Source organism: Drosophila yakuba, chromosome 2L (assembly GCF_016746365.2).
Source record: "Drosophila yakuba strain Tai18E2 chromosome 2L, Prin_Dyak_Tai18E2_2.1, whole genome shotgun sequence".
Taxonomy (NCBI): domain Eukaryota; kingdom Metazoa; phylum Arthropoda; class Insecta; order Diptera; family Drosophilidae; genus Drosophila; species Drosophila yakuba.
Window position 1 is genome coordinate 23,497,696 of NC_052527.2, and position 18,118 is coordinate 23,515,813.

At 42.9% G+C, this 18,118-nt stretch overlaps 1 protein-coding gene across 5 annotated transcripts in view; it reads left to right on the forward strand.

The window, feature by feature from the left end:
* LOC26535118 overlaps positions 1-18,118 on the forward strand; it is a 117,600-nt gene that overhangs the window by 50,479 nt on the left and 49,003 nt on the right. The gene's annotated exons all lie outside the window — the stretch shown is intronic.

Genomic DNA, 18,118 nt, shown 5'->3' on the forward strand with positions numbered 1-18,118 from the left:
CGGTTCACTTATTTATTGTTTAATTGTTTGGCTGGCTTTCATGTTATGCTTGGTAGTGGGCGAGTGATTTTTCATTGACGAATTGTTTTGCCCGATACACTCTTCATATCTGTTGAGCCGTCCATTTTGAGACTCCTGTAGGATTGTAGTCTTTCTTGAAGCGTGTTCTTTGTATTGGTCCTGGATCCTACCAGACTACGTCCTGTTACCCTGGAGGTCAATAGAGTCCTTGCTTCTCTCGGCACTTTTCCTTTGACCGAAGTTATATGCGTTTTAAGGCAGTCTACACTTGAATCACGAGGATAATGTCTCGGAAAAAAAAGAATTCTCAGGAATTGAATCTCGGGTATTCACTCGCGGGTATTCACCCGGTTATTGACTTACGGCTATTCAGCCGGGTATTGGTCTTGACCCATGAGTATTCCCCGGGGTATTGACTCGGGTATTCACCCGGGTATTGACTATTTTATCGGTGGGCCTCGGTCTTTTTATACAGGCTTAGAGCTTTTCTAAGCTATCAGTCTTCGATGACAAGTGTTCCCACCTAGGGATCGTATTTCTAAATTTCCCCTATTTTGGGAGTCAATACCCCCTCGGGGAACTGTGCCCGTAACTGGAGTAGGTTTTTTTTTTTTTGCACTCGGACACTCGTTTATTGTCGACTTGTATTTTTTTTTTTGCAATCCGTCTGACTAATGATAGTACCCCTTCCCCTGCTTAAGATTCTGTTTGTAAATTGTCATAGTCTTAAGATCTTAAAAAAAGGGTGTACGTACCACGGTGTATACGTCAATCTTAACATGTGTTATCGGGCCACATACAACAGAATGTATTACAAACAGTGATCAACTTATGTATTGTTTATTTTTATAATTTTCAAGACACAATCTTGCTTGTTTACCATTAATACATGCTTCACAAATCTCATCTACTGCATTAACGTTATCAAGAAGATTGTTGGCACTAAACAAATTATTTTTTTTAATATCTAACAATTTGCCTTTATTAAGGCAATCTAATGTAATCTTATCTCTCATGCCATAACCGATATTCATTCTTTTTATTTTACACATTTTATGTATAGGCTTTAAATTTGAGAATCGGGGTACCTGAGGGTTCAGCAACAACAGATCCATTTTCGAATATCTTCTTTTTATCACTTATATTTTTTTTTAACAAATAACAATCTTTTTTAATATGACCTTCCTTTCCACAGTAATGACACTTGGTATTAAATTTCCATTTACGAACTACTGTTTTTAAAAGATTTGTACTTAATTTTGTTGTTATTATATGCCACTGCATTGATCACTTTCCTACTTATCGTTTTTCATTTTTATCTCGTGATCGAGCAATCTGTTCTTTACAAAAGCTTAAGTAAGATTTTCTTCAGCTAGGGTCTCAATCGCAGTTATTACCCGATATTATGACGATGGCTAGGTCCAAAGTAAGTGAGACACTTTGTCCAGCTCTTCAATTTTGGCTCCTGACGCTTGCAATTCACTCTTCAACTCGAACTTATAAAAATGAGAAAGTAGTGCCATCTCACTCGGCAGCTTCAGAGACAATAACCTTTTTCGAACTGCTAACTGCGACAAGAGATTCTTACGCTCATATTTTATGTTCCTAAGAATCTGTCGCGCCGAGTTGTCCCTCGTTGCGAAATTAAGGAACGAAACAATAAGATATTCTATTATAGTGCTTTTGGCACAACGCTCTGCTTTTTTCCAGCAACTTTTTGCGGAATATCTTTATCAATTACTTTTAAAAAATTCAATTCTGCGAATAGGGCTCTGACTCTAAATTTTCACACGGAATACTTTTCCCCGTCAAAAGGCTTTATGTTGCGTTATGTTCCATTTAATTTCCATTTCCATATTTTGTATAAAAGTGCTGCGGGAATGCTGGATACAATCCATTCTAATTGCCAGAAAGACCAACAACTGCGTTGAAATTAAGGCTATGCTAGGATCTTGTGTTGTGGTCGATTATTTTCACGGTGTTGATCACATTAGCTACATAGTCGGTGGCCTTGGACTCCTTGCCGCCCATCTTAAGACGTTTTGTGCATTGCTTTGTAATGCAGGTATTCCTTTACAAGGCGCCCTCTAGACAACCCCTCTCTTGTTTTAAAAAAGTGGATCTTCCCTTACGAGCTGTCCTTTTGCCTGCCCCCTATCATTCCAGTCCACGACTCTGGAATTCTTGACTACGAAATCACGACATTTCACTTTGGAAATCTCGAAATCTCTAGCTTATGAGAAGGTCGCTTCCCGGATGTCGAGAACGTCGCATTCCTAGTAGAGCTGGGGCGAACACTCACGATTGTATCGATATATTGAACATTTACTGCTCAAACCATATTTGATTTCGATAGTGGACGATAGTGTTAGCACCACATTTTCTTAATTTTAGCGCAAAACGTTGGCGTTGGTAAAAAAGATGACCTGTTATTGTTTCTTAACAAAAATAAATGGATCCCAAGTTGAGGTAACTTAGTTTAGTTTTAAAATTTTTACTCTTGTATTAATGAATTTTATATATGTTATTCTATATAAGAATGTTATTTGTTTTTAAAAAAAAATATATGAGTTTTATCAAACATGTTTTTGTTTATAAAAATCGTTTAGTAAATAAGCCAAAAAATCCTTTCTCAATTTACAATGGGTATAACCACTATTTTCCTTTAACGAAGGAAAACTTTAAAATAGCGCGAATTTCGGCGTTAGTGAACTCCATGTTTACACGTCTATAACTGTTGAACGCATTATCCAAACTAATCATAGCGTCGTTTTGTAGGTTATGTCAAGACCTTTCAAATTATGTATAGTATTGCCAGATACGAGCTCTGTAGCGCTTTGTACATAGCCGCGAAATTCAAAAGACAAAAAGGCGGAAGGGAGATATTTGACAACCTTATATAAACAGGCCGAACGAGGTCCAGTACGACGAAGCACGAGTAGCCCAGAAGCGCCCAACAGGCGAAGCCAAACCAAGGAGGGCACAGGATAAGCGGCAGGGATTGTGGTGTAGACCCGGAGAACTCTTAAGGAGACCACGAACTTGAACCAGGCGATCGCCTAGGTGTGTCCGAGCGATCCGAACAGGGGTGATACCGGCGCCACCAGTCCGAACCAGACGTGGGGTTGACGTGTTGCTGTTCCACAGGCGTTTTCCTTGGGGATCACAGCCGTTAGCTGCCGTCAGTCTGCGTAAGACAACAACTCCCAGCCCAAGCGACGAGCGCCCAACAACGAAGGTCCGCCACACTCAGGATGACAGGAGCGGCGAGACAGCGGATCGAGGCCGGTGGACAATCCATCCAGCACCAAGGCCGGATAATCAGATTCTTTTGTAAGTCCAAGCACAAATAAAGATCCAAGAACGAAACTGCGAGTGTTATTACTGGTAACCGGTAACGATCACGTTATTCTATAAATTTGGTGGGACGAACGCACAAACTCTACTGAGCTAGCCGCACGTATTACGTAGCGAGCAGGCAAACAAAATCAGTTCGTTACAAGACTTTTTTGCAACCTCATAAGGTTCTCCAATTGTGAATACCTATATGCATTTGATGAGTCCCAAAACATGTTTCTGGATTATCATCAAATTCTGCCAAATCAATCAATTTTCGTGGGTTTATATTTTGAGAGTACTGATTCTCGTACATATTTCCATTAAAGTTACCATTCAAATTACCACCATCAATATTATCATGCCTGTACATACCGATACTTTTAAAGGGTTGATTTCCAGATACTTCTCCAGCAGATCCGAAACCATGTCTTCCTTTTGTAGCGCCATAATTGGATGCGCCACCAGCAACGCCATTACCATATGCACCAGTAGCGCAGTTACCATGTGCGTTTTCTGTAGCGCCAGGATTCACTCCGCCCCCAGCGCCTCTTCTCGTTGCGTTTCCAATAGCGCCAGGGTAGCATGTGCCTCCACTGGCACCAGGGTAACCTAGGCCTCCAGTCGGGACAAGATTATAAGTGCCCCCAATGGCATCGAGTCCAGGTCCAGATGTGCCTCCAATGGCACCAGGGTGATCTGCGCCTCCAGTAGCGCAAAGATCTTGAGTGCCCCTAATGGCACCAGGGTATGTGTGTGCCTCCAATGGCACCAGGTTTGTGGCGCCAAAGGTCGTGCAAACTCCATGCGTGCCTCCAATGGCAGCCGGGATGTATGTTCCTCCAATAGCATCGAGTCTAGATGTGCCTCAAATAGCCCCAGGGTGATCTGCGCCTCCAGTCGCTCCGAGATCTTGAGTGCCCCCAATGACACCGAGTCCATGACTGCCATCAATGGAAGCAGGGTTGTGCGTGCCTCCAGTGGCACATGGTCTGTGAGCGCCAAAGATCGCGCCGAGTCCACGCGTGCCTTCAATGGCGGCAGGGTTATATGTGCCTCCATGTGAGTTCGACACACTCTAGTAGCCACGAGTGCTGTGCACTGCCGACTGACCTAGCCGGGCTATGTATATTTATATGTCGAAGCGTGCCATCGTTCCACTTGTCGTCGTTTGACAATTAATATCGTCTGTGTACTAGCTGTATTCTACCAAGACCGACCTCTCACTTTTTATGCACGCTCGCTCGTCCCCAAAATCTATTGCGCAGCTTGCTCATATCACACTTGCCTATCCTGCGCCTTCGAACACGTAGCAAATAGCCAGTCCATTCTCGCTCTTACACTTCTTCAGGTGATGTACACAGGACGAACTAACGGAAGAGGCAACACACCAAACACGGGTCACATTCAGTGAGAGAATCTACAAAAAGTCCTCTTACCGACTCTCGGTGATATAAAGAACACAAGTCAGCAATAACGGTTGTTCTGTTTTCTCTATCCTTCTTTATTACAATGTTGTCATATACAATATTCATGTTGCTTTACTAAATTCAAATAATGCTACCAATGCTCCGACATATATATAAAATTTTATCTCTAGTGGTTTTATATTTGTATTGATAGAATATTTATTTGTGAGGGCGGATTAAAAGCATTTTCAAAAAGTCAAGATCTTAAGCGCTTTTTAAATTAATCTGGCAGACCTATCACTTTTGTCTAGAATGAATAATTAACAATTCCTAACACGAGATCACTCGAAATGCAACTCTGCTGTTGTTAGAAGCTTACCGCTTTTATTCCCGGTGTCAGTTCAGCCTCTTGTTATACTGATCAGCAGGGTTGTTTGCGCCCGCAATAGCGCTGCATTCTTGTACCGTAATCACCCTGTTATTATACCCGTTACTCGTAGAGTAAAAGGGTATACTAGATTCGTTGATTCCGTCTGTCCGTCTGTCCGTCTGTCCGTCCGTCCGTATGAACGTCGAGATCTCAGGAACTACTAAAGCTAGAAAGTTGAGATAAAGCATACTGTGAGGAGTCTTAAAACTCCCCACAAATGCAGGAGATCGGCGTAGCAACAGCGAAGACGGCTGAAATGCGAGAGGAGTCAAGGGCGGTCAGGTCAAACGGGAAATAATGGACCTTGGACCTCGGCAAAGCGGAGAGACCGTGAATTAACGGTACCGCGCTGGACCTTGGACTCAAGCCCGCCAAGGGCATAGAGGTCATACGGTAACGGTGCGGACTTTGGACAGGCACAAAGAGGACGCACCGTGAACTAACGGGACATGTATGGACCTTGGACCCGAGCGAGCAGTGTGAAAAAGGGGAAATAACGGGGTTACCGCAGCCGATATAAGGGACGGCGCCGGCGCAGCTCGGGCAGTGAATGAAGAAAGTGCCATACAGACGGAGAGTCAATGAAGAAAGTGCCATACAGACGGACAGTCAATGAGAAGTGCGCGGAGAGCCATACAGCCTCACAGTCGATCGGGAAAAGTACGCGGAGTACACAGACATTCAATAAGAAAGTACGCGGAGTACCACACGGGCAGACAGCCGATCCGAAACAGTGCGTGGAGAGCTACACAGTGACGCTCACAAGTGAAAGTACAATTACGTCGAAGCGAGCATCCAAAAGGATCCCCGCAAGGAAGGACCAGCGAAGGAGAAGCAAACACCAGGACCTGGCGTGGTCGGAAAGGGACGGTGGAGTCAGTGGTCGTAAAGGTGGTTCGAGGAGCAGCTCCAGCTGATCTTACGGACGAAACACCCTGCCCCATAACATCCTAAGCCCCGGCCAAGCCCGCAGGTTGGTCCTTTAGCAAGGGCGACGAGTGCCTGGCTTACGCAAGAAGGGACGGTGGAGTCAGTGGTTGCAAAGGTGGTTCGGGGAGAAGCTCAAGCTGATCTTTTGGACGATACATCCTGCCCCATAACATCCTAAGTCCAGTCGAGCCGGCACGGGTACGCCGTCGAGGGCGACGCGGGACCATCTAAGAAGGACGACGAAGGAGAGACGACGCGCGTCCGGAGGCGAGGATCACAGCATTCTCTGTATCAAGTCACTGAATAAAGGTGGTTTAAATCTAAAACTCTGTCTTCTCTTGGTCGGGCAATCACACAAATCATAAATTTGGTGGGACGAACAAACAAACTCTCTGAGCTAGCCGTTGCATTTCGTAGCGAGCAGAAACAAGAAAAACAGTTCGTTACAATACAAACTCCAGGGACATAGAAGCAGCGCAAGTTTGTCATTCATGTTGCCACGCCCACTCTAACGCCCACAAACCGCCCAAAACTGCCACGCCCACACTTTTGAAAAATGTTTTGAAATTTTTTCACTTTTGTATTAGTCTTGTAATTTTCTATCGATTTACCAAAAAACTTTTTGCCACGCCCACTCTAACGCCCTCTAACCGCCCAAAGCTGGTTTTCAAAAGCCACACTTTTGAAAAATGTTTTGATATTTTTTCATTTTTATATTGGTCTTGTGAATTTCTATCGATTTGCCAAGAAACGTTTTGTCACGCCCACTATAACGCCTACAAACCGCCAAAAACTGTGTTTAAGACTCTCCTTTTCCCTTCCACTAGCTGAGTAACGAGTATCAGATAGTCGGGAACTCGACTATAGCGTTCTCTCTTGTTTAATTGTTGTGAGAATGTACATTCTTACGCCGTAGTTTTTCTTCTAATGTTTCACATGCAGATCTTATTTCACTTTGACACATGTTCACCAATCGCTCCTCCAATTTGGCAATTTGGTTTGCCTGTTAAACTTTCATCCTTTGTATAATTTCCCTTAGGTCACGGTAAATGTCGCTCTGCGGATCATTTAGCTTTGCGCTCATTATTGTACCTTCTTTGTTGGACTCCATATCGTCCTTCGAAGTTGACCCACCATTGGATTCACAGGTAGATTCACCATTTGGTGAATTTCACCACTTTTCGTAATTGTTTTTCGACGGCCAAAGTTACAAATTTAATAAAGATATGGCCACTCCGTGTGGCAAATGGAAAACAACACGAAATAGAATCGTCTCAAGTCTCTATGTTTCACTCTATTAGTAATACATTAATTTATTGAATATAAACAAAATTCGCAAGAATTAGCGAGATGATATCAGAAACGAACGATTTATTAAATTGTGTTGTCGTGGCTGCCGACGCAGCATATTTTAGTTCTGTGTTCGATGGAAGTATCTATAGGAGGCTAGTAATAATATTGGTGGGATTGTGGTAACACTTTAAAGTTTAAAATTTAAAATTTGAATTTGAAACGGAAACTAAATATTTATATAAACCAGCAACAGACGGGTATAGACCGGAAGAAACCATCATCTTAATCTTCCACTGCTAGCTGATCTCCTTTTATTTCCAACTGCATCTATAACTTCCCGTCCGCTACTCATATTGCCTCTTTCTACATATTGGTAACGTGACGACTGCGATTCGAGAGTTAAAACAAGAGAGAACGCTATAGCCGAGTTCCCCGACTATCTGATACCCGTTACTCAGCTAGTGGAAGGGAAAAGGAGAGTCTTAAACACAGTTTTTGGCGGTTTGTAGGCGTTATAGTGGGCGTGGCAAAACGTTTCTTGGCAAATCGATAGAAATTCACAAGACCAATATAAAAATGAAAATATATCAAAACATTTTTCAAAAGTGTAGGCGTATCAGCTTTGGGCGGTTTGAGAGCGTTAGAGTGGGCGTGGCAAAAAGTTTTTTGGTAAATCGATAGAAAATTACAAGACTAATACAAAAGTGAAAAAATTTCAAAACATTTTTCAAAAGTGTGGGCGTGGCAGTTTTGGGCGGTTTGTGGGCGTTAGAGTGGGCGTGGCAACATGAATCGATAAACGTGCGCTGCTTCTATGTCCCTGGAGTTTGTATGCTTAATCTCAACTTTCTAGCTTTAGTAGTTCCTGAGATCTCGACGTTCATACGGACGGACAGACGGACGGACAGACGGACGTACAGACGGACAGACGGACGGACAGACGGACATGGCCAGATCGACTCGGCTATTGATCCTGATCAAGATTATATATACTTTATATGGTCGGAAACGCTTCCTTCTGCCTGTTACATACTTTTCAACGAATCTAGTATACCCTTTTACTCTACGAGTAACGGGTATAACAACCCACCCCAGACCTGAACCTAGCCGGGAAGTTAGTTAGACAGGGTAGACTCTCGGGCGTAGATAAAAAGACGTGTTCGTTACATACGTATGTGCGCCCAGCGTGGGGCAACCTAACGAATTACTGACCAGTACTAGATGCCTACCCTTCTTTGTTATTAGTGTAAATAGCTTATATTTATATTTTTTAATGTCAAGGAATTGCTGTAATTGGCAGATTTGAGTCAAACTAGACCGCTCATAATAATATAAATAACGAGGTTGATATAGTGTCACACCGAAGCAAAAGTCAATAAGTAGCTTCTAGTATAAATTGATAGTATTGTATTATTACAGCTCTATACCGATCAAAACTTCAGGTTGACGACGTATTTTTATGGTGGAGACTGTTCGATATTGCACTATTTAAGATCACTCCTCTTTATACCAGACAATATTTTCACTAACATCAAGAGTAGATTTAATGTACACAAGTTGGAAAGAAGGATCATTTCAGCTAGCTTGAAATTGTTATAATCCATATGCGTACCAGGCCAAACTTTATCACCCTTTTTTTAGTATTGTTATTTCAAAATCATTTTTGTTATGACTGTTAGCAATCCTGAATGCACCATTTGGAACGAAACGAAGTTCCGATCATAGAAACCACCTGCCCTGAAAGATTTTATAGCGAGTGTGTGTAGTGTATATTGCAGTGGATGCTTAACAATGCCAATTTTCCCAACTGTTGTAGAGCCTGTAGTTTAGCCGAACTAAACATGTTAACCATGACCAATAGCAGGAGCTTAGCGCACCAGTCGACTACCACGTCAATTCTGGTTAGTGCTTACAGCGCCTCGGGTACAATTGCCACGCTAGACCCAACACCCGAAGCCACATCCGCAATAATTCGGGTTCCTCCAACGCTAGATCAGAACCCCCAGCACGTAGCTGATGAAGATTCGTCAAACGCAACCCATCAAGCAAAACCGCAATTTTATCCGGACATCGAGTTAACAACCTCATTAGCGAATCGCTAACAAATTTTCAAGAAACGATCTCGGCGTCGATTACCAAACAAATTACGGTTGCCCTAGAAAACCTTAACTTCCCTTCGCAAGGTCCGGCTGCTAAAGTGGAAGAGGTGCCACTTTAATGGGATAACGTCAATATAGATCCAGATATGTCATTTAGATCAAAAATCCCGTACATTTCTAATTTCTAATGGCGCTCTCATCGACATTCCGAAATGGATTACTCTGTGTATCTGACTTAAAGAAAGATACCAGCATCAACGGTTAGATGAAGACATCAAAGATATGATCGGACGACAAAAGCAGAAGCCGAATGAAAATTCCGACGATCGATGTTGGCGATTGCGATAACTTGCGTATCCGATTGTAAGATTTCGACCTAGTAGATACGTTTAAGAGAAATCTGAAGCACCAGCCAAGACACGAACTTTTATCACCCCAAAACCCTAATCGTGTGGTTCAAGAAGTTATGTAGGAAGATGACGCTAACCCTTATCATGAGGATAAGGATAAGTGCCCTTCGCTCAACCAAATGCTGGAATTGTGATGGCGCGGGTCATCGTAACCACGACTGTTTAAAACCCCGTCGAGTATTTTGTTATGGATGTGGGAAACTGGACATGTACAAGCTTCCTTGTCCGGATTGTAAACCGCTTTTTTTTTTAATCTTTTCATTTTTGAGACTAACAAATCTTATACTATAATAAGATGTAGACTGGAACAGAAGAAACGGCCCTTATAAATTATGGCTAAGTCTGAAAATACGGCGGTATGTTGCAGGCGTGTTCGGTTGGAAACTGAAATCAAGACCCTTGCGAAGGGATTTGGGTGTGCAAAGAGGTTTTCATTGTAGGACGCTGTTTGTTTGTAAATTTCATCTTTTACTGCGAGAATGGCCTGGTCCCTGTGGATGTTTTGGTTTTAAATATACCATGGTGCCCGGCCCAGTGATAGTTCTTAGGATCTTTGATTGAGCGAGCTGTATGATGTCTATGTTGGTTCTGCACAAGTTACGTCGTGGTCGAGGATTCGTGCTTCTTTTATATTGATCGCGAGGAGGTTTTTGATGTTCGAAGTGAGTCGCTCGAAGTTCGGTAACAGAATGAATCTTTATTTACAGAATAATTTTCCTCTTAGCCTAGCGTACAATTCTTTTTGTTCTGCGAAACCCCTTGCGTTGGCGCTTTTCGCCCGCATGCCCCTTCCAGTGTTTCGGTTTGATTCTTGGAATCCTGACGCCGCCTATCCAGTGTGGGTTGATGACTTCGCTGCGGTGTGTGTCCAGGTTGATTGTCTCATAAGTAGGGGGTTTCGGCATGCTTGTGCCGTCACCGATAACTCCTCCCCCCTCAAGACGGAACGAGGGCACATAGCGAAGGTATGGCCGGAGTTGCAGTAGGAAGGACATGCGTGGTGGTGTACGTCGTTTTGTTCTTCCTTAACGTCCAGGCGGCGGCGGCCAATGCCATAGAGCCGGCAATCAGGACGTAGATGACTGTAAGGTGGATCGTTGCGTTGGCGTATATTGTTGCGATGTCTTCTTCGGTTTCCATCGTATTTATTTGCAGTTTCCGCAGGCTGAGTGGTTCTCCTGCGGGTATGGTTTTTACCTCCTCGGCTTTGATCAAGTTAATCTGTAGTTTCTCTGTGATTGTGGTGATGGTGTCGGCATATCTCGTTCCATTTGCCAGGTTGAGCAGTTGTCGTATCTTACGATAAACAAGCCGTTTACTATTCTTTCAGGTGCACAGTTTGTTGTTATGTTGAGGCTTACTGCGTTGGTGTTGATGAGTATTCCTTCTATTGGGCTGTAGATTTGCTGGTTCCTTGCGGTTTCCACCGTGTCGCATGTCGCTGGTTTGTTGTTGAGTAGGTTGTGGAGGGGGTGGTGGGGGTTTCGCATACAAATTCGGAGTTTACTTCGATACATGGGTCTTGTAAATATTTAATTCTTCGTTATTTCTTAGTATGTAGTTGGGTAGGTTTACTATCTGCGTACTGTTGAACGGTATTGCTATAATTCGGTACAATTTATAATTTGTAATAGACAAAATTGGGATCTTAATTTCGAATGTTAGAGTTTTATTATTAGTGCTAGTATGAAGTGATAATAATTCGTAGACCTCGTGGTCTGCTTTGATTTGTATTCCCTGTTTCGTTAGAGAGTTCCTGATATTAACTATTTCGGGATTGGTTAGGATGTATTTGGGGATTATTTTTAATTTTGCGAATAAAAGACTTTCCGCTACGCTAGTCAAATGAGCGTAGAGGAGGTCTAAGTTGATATTTAACCTGTGGATAAGACGGTCTAGCTCTATGTCCCTTTGTACTGTGTTTAGTTCTTTAAAAATTTTATTTTATTTTTATTTTTTTTTCATTACCTCCTGTTCTCTTTTAATGTGTGTTGCTATTTCCCTGAATCTAATTATTGTTTCGTTTTTGAATCTATTCGTGCTCTGCTCGTTGTTATTTAGGTTTGTTAGTTGCTTGTTTATTCTGTCTTCGTCGTTGGCGTCCATGTTACCGCTTACTATTTTCACTATTGTCCCTAGACCGTTGATCAAGCCTCTTCTAGTTCTACCGCTATTGGTGTTGGGTAGCAGAGAGGCCAGCCTATGGTTCACGAGGTCAAGTTTCGCGAGTAGTTGGGATTTAAGGCTAGTGGCCTCCGATTTGTTCGGGAGATCCCCTATGAGCTTGTGCAACCCTTTGGCTGCGCTCTCGTTCAGGTGTATTATATGTTGTATCGTTGTGAATGCCGATACCGTTCTGGCCTTTCCTAGTTGGACTTTTATTATTGCTTGGTCTTTGGTCAATGGTTCGAATGTCAGTTCCTTGGCGTTGGTTATCGTCAATCTGTAATAGACGTCAGTTAAGTGTTTCTAGTTAGTCATTGGTGGTGTAGTATGCGCCGCCAATAAGCTTAGGCTAGTAACTCTTAATGTAAGATTCTGATAAAGGTATCAGCACAACGAAATCCCAAGTCAAAAGGTTGGTAATAGAAGTTAACTAAAAACCATGACCAAGTGCACAAAAATATTTTAGTGGAAGAATATAAAATCCATTGGTGGTAAGAAAATAACAAGGAGCCCCAAAATCCAAGTCCAACTAAAGGGAAGGAAGGGGAAAAAATGTAATTTAAGCCGCAGAAATAACTTAATCGGAACCCAAAATTTAAATCCCCAATACAGGGAAAAATAAGCAAAAAAAAAAAGAGAAAACCAATGTGTAACTGTCTATGTCGGTGGTCATTTTGGTAGGGAAATCTTCCTAATCTTTTGTTGGTGTATTTTTTGGTTCCGTGTCGTGTGGAGTGTATGTCCGCTGTCCCGTAGAACTGTTTGTCTCGTGAAACGTGTTATTTGATTCCTTCTGTTCTCCTTCCGGAAGACTGTGTTTCCGGTAGGTAAGGCAGGGGGGTCCTCCCTCGTTTCGTTGAGTTTAGTCGTGCGCTTTAAGGCGATGTTTGTTTAGGAAGTCGTGTTCAGTGTTGAACTTGACTGTTTTTGTGAAAACGTGGGTACGGCCGCTGAAGAGTTCGAACGGTGTTAGGTTTGTGCTCGAGTGGATTGCATTGTTGTATGTGACAACTGTCTCTGATAAGATTTCTTCATGGTCCAAGTCCAGTTTCCCCTCCTTTCTCTTTGCGAGGATGATTCGGTATATTTCCGTCAGTGTTGAGTGGAGCCTTTCGACTGTCGAGTTACTGCTTGGCTGTTGAATGGATGTCACGTGCACCTCTACACCGTATTGCTCTAGGAAATCCGTGAAAACGGTTCCCGCGAATTCGGCTCCTTGGTCGAATATGACCATTTTGGGTATACTGAATTGGCAGAAGAATTATTTAAATGCTTTGGTTACACTGATGGAATTTCTATTGGGTAGGGGGAATGCTTGCGCGAATCTACAGAATTTGTCTATGATTGTGAGGTTGTAGTTTTTATTGATTGTATAGATATCCGTATGCAGGACATTATGTCGGGCATTATGTAGGGTGATCTCTGCGGGTGCCTGTCATACTTGAGTGTAAGGCATGTCTCGCAGTCCCGAATTGCCTGTGCGATGAGACTTTTTAAGTGGGGCACATAGATTTCCCTTTTAAGGTGGGCGTACATCTCGTCTACCCCTCGGTGGTTTTTTTTACGTGAGTTGTTTTAATAAGTGATACTAACTCGCCGGTGCTTGAAGGTTCCTTAAGAAACGTTAAGCACCTGAGGATTTTATAGTTGTTAGTTCCTGTAAAATATTCGGAATAAGCTTTTCTAATTATTTCGAAAAGGTACCGTAGAGGTATCTTCTGAAATATGTTACTGCCCACACAATTCGTAACATTTCCTTCTCTATCGTCGAGTAGCGAGTTTCAGCTTCGTTGAGGGTTCTGCTTGCGAAGCATATTGGTCTGTCACAGGTTTTTGGTCCTTGCGACAGCACCGCTCCCAACGCGACGGTACTCGCGTCTGTAGTTAAGGTGAAGTCTGGGTGTCTCAAAATTGGGTCGTTGACAAGAAGTGTCTTGCAGACTTCGAAGGCTTCGCGGAATTCGTTTTTGATTATTACCGACTTGCCACCTTTTAATTGGTTGGTGAGCGGTTTAGTAATTCGCGCGAAATCTTTTATAAATTTCCTGTAATAGCCTATAAGTCCCAGGAAAGACTTAATTTGTCGACTGGTCTTGGGGCAGGGAAATTCTTTTATGGCCGCTATTTTATTAGGGTTCGGTTTGATTCCTTCTTCAGTGACTACGTGGTCCAAGAAGTCTATTTCCTTACGTAGGAAGTTCGACTTGGTGAGTTGGATTTTCAAATTCGCTGTACGGAGTTTTTTGAAGACGGAGCTTATGTCATCTAAGTGTTTCTGGAGTGAAGCGGAGAATATTATGATATCGTCTAGGTAGACTAGGCAGATATCTCCTATTAGCGTTCCTAAGACGTTATCCATGACACGTTGAAATGTGGAGGGGGCGTTTCTCAGACCAAGGGCATTCTGGTAAATTCATAATGGCCGTTTTCGACCGAAAATGCTGTCTTAGACTTATCTTCCGGGTTCATCTGAATTTGATGGAACCCACTTGCCAGGTCCAGGGTGGTGAAGTACTTGGCCAGGCCTAGGCTGTCGAGGATTTTATTTATGTTGGGGATAGGGTATCGGTCGGCGATGGTTTTTTCGTTCACTTTCCTGAAATCTATAACCAATCGCCATTTCTTGTTGCCGTCCGAGTCGGTTTTCTTGGGTACTACCCAGACGGGTGCGCCCCAAGGTGAGTGGCTATTTCGGATTATGTCTTGTTGTAGCATCTTTTATATTTGGTTCCGTACTTCCTCTTTATGGATGTACGGGTACCTGCAAGTCCTTACGTGTACCGGTGTATCGTCTGTCGTCGGGATGGAATGTTTAACTGTATTCGAAAAGGTGAAGGTCTCCCTCTCGTCAAAGAATAGCTCCCGGAACTGGTTGGAGACCGCGAACAGTACTTGTCGCTCTTCTGGGTTTAGGTGCTCAGTTCAGATTTGGTCGATAGGCTGTTTGAATTGTTCGGTGGGGTCCAGCCCCAATGTCATGCTGGTCGTATTCGTCCTCGTCATAGGGTGCAACTTCTATTGGTTGGTCTAAGCAAAGTGTTTGTTCGTCATGGGAGTTCTTTGTTACCTCGAGGTAGCTATGTCCGTCGATAGCAGTGTAAAGTCCGCCCGTGATAGTGAGGTCTTTATTGATGCCTACTGAATTGCAGAAAAAGTCTCCCTCGTCTATGTCTACAGGTAATTTAATTCGAGACTTGCTGTGGTGTGCGATGTGGAGTTCCTGCGTACCCCCCTTTTTAATTTGTGTTATTATGTCGATTGAGGCGGATTGTGTCTCAAGTTTTAGGTTCTTGATATCAATCTTTGCCTTGAGTTTTGTAAGGACGTCTATGCCCAGGAGCCCGTCGAAGTATGGGTGGAATTTGAAGAGTAGAAGGTTTATCTCGCCCTGCTCTCCAAATTCCTTTGGCATGGGCAAGGTTGTTGCCATTTTCAGTGTAACTGTCCATAACAGTGGTTATTTTGATTTCCCGGTCGAGTGCGGAATGATGGCTGGGTCGATGAAGGAGTATGAGGAACCGGTGTCGATAAGGAATTTTAGGGCCTGAGGGGGGTCAAATAGGTTCAGCGTTATGTAAGGTAGAGTCGAGCCATGCGTCATGTTACTTAGGTAGCCGACTTTTCGGTCGAGGCTCCTGGTTGAAAATTTACATTGTCGTCGATATTGTTAAAATAGGTTGGAGCCCTTGGAGAGGGTCCGTTGCGTCGGTCTGGGTTGTCTTGTCTTGGGGCCGGTGGTCCTGCCCTGAAATTGTTATTCCGGCCCCTATTGTCGTAGTTGCGGAATTCCCCCTGCCGGAAGGGGTTATCCCTCCGGTTATCCGGTCTGTAGTTGTTTTGGGAATAGTTGCGGTATCGTTCGAAGCGTCCCCCTGGTCTGTTTGGGGGTTCCCTGTTGTTGTAATTATTTCTGGGCCTACTATGTCTTTGATACAAGAAGCTTTGCTCTGCCTGGCACCATTCGTGGGCTTGTTCTATGATCGACGGGTTCCTAGCCCGGATGACCGTCCTGAGCGGGTCGCGGATGCCTACTAGGAAGGCATTTAAGCAAATGCCGTCGTAAAGAGCTCTCCTCGATGCTGCACAGCCCCCTTGTTCGGAATCGGTGGCCAGTGTCAGCAGCTCGCTTCTCAATCTGGTAATTTCATGGAACAATTTCCCGAAGGGAAGACCGTCTGGCTGATTCTGTATTTCGGAGATTAAAATAGGCTCCGTTTTCTTGCATGCGTACATGCGTTTCAGGTTATCCCTGATGCTGTCCCATTCCAATTTTGTGTTCAGCATATTCAGGGCCTCGTCCGCCTTGCCTAGCACCTTGTTCCATAGTGTGCGTAGCAGTAGCTGCACTCCTGCCACGGAGTCTGATCAGTGCCCCTAATTAGCATGATCACTTCCTCCACGCTCACTATGAATTTTTGTAGGGTCCCCGGTGCACCCTCGAAGGTTGGCAGTTGTTTTACAAAGGCTAATATGTCTTGGGGATTCAGTGTCATGTTAATTTATGTATTAATTGAGGTGTTTAGTAGTGTGCTAGCGTTGGCCATGTTTATTACGTGGGGTGCCGGACTAGTCGTCCCCGATCCCCCTGACCCGTTTCCGGAATCCATAACTATGATTTCTTCCTCCCTTATGTCTGGTAAACTGCTGCTACTTCTAAGGCCTAGCCTAGATTTTGTCTTATCCAAGATTGTTTTTCTGGACATTTGCAAGGGTACTAAGAGTTTGAGAGAATGATGTATATATGTATTGGTGTAGGGGTTGTTGTACCCTGTTAAACTGTATATGTAAAAAATTTTTTTTTATTAGCAAAAAAAAGCAAGAGAGAACGCTATAGTCGAGTTCCCCGACTATTTGATACCCGTTACTTAGCTAGTAGAAGTGCGAAGGAGAGTCTTTAACACTGACAGTTTTTGGCGGTTTGTGGGCGTTAGAGTGGGCGTGGCAAAAAGTTTTTTAGTAAATCGATATAAATTTACAAGACTAATACAAAAATGAAAAAATATCAAAACATTTTTCAAAAGTGTGGGCGTGGCAGCTTTGGGCGGTTTGTGGGCGTTGAAATGGGCGTGGCAATCGATAGAAATTTACAAAACCAATACAAAAATAAAAAATTTTAAATTATTTTTCAAAAGTGTAGGCGTGGCAATTTTGGGCGGTTTGTGGGCATAAGAGTGGCAACAAGAATCCACAAACTTGCGCTGCGTCTATGTCTCTGGAGTCTGTATGCCTAATCTCAACATCTTAGCTTTTATGGTTCCTGAGATCTCGACGTTCATACGGACAGACAGACGGACAGACGGACGGACAGACGGACGGACAGACGGACATGGCCAGATCGACTCGGCTATTGATCCTGATCAAGAATATATATACTTTATATGGTCGGAAACGCTTCCTTCTGCCTGTTACATACCTTTTAACGAATCTAGTATACCCTTTTACTCTACGGGTGTAAAAACAAGAGAGAACGCTATAGTCGAGTTCCCCGACTATTAGATACCCGTTACTCAGCAGCTAAATTTAAAAAACAATAAATATGTTTTCATATATGTACGTAACTTTTCGCCGCTCGAATTAGCTTCCGATTAAAATTTTGAAATCGGTACCCAGGAAACACCACGTGGAGGCCGTTGAATTACAACGGGGTCGTTTAAACAAAAATCAATTTTGGGGACCTACTTGAGGGGACGACTTGAGTTTTCAAACCTTGGAAATTGTCTGTAGCACACGGAGGCATAGATATTGTTATTATTAAATTAAATATTTAAATATTAATTATTAAATTAAATTATCTCACTTATTTAAAAATAATAATTATTTTTCTTAGGTTTTTTGTTTTTATTTATTTTTTTCTTGTTTTTTTTAATTAAATTAAATTATCAGACTTATTTCAAAATATTTATTATTTCTCTAGGTTTTTGTTTTTTTTTTTAACTTAATAATGAATACATCAAAAAACTAAAAAAAAATCAAAAATATATACTTATTTAGTTTATATTTAATTAATTACCTACTCTGCCTCCC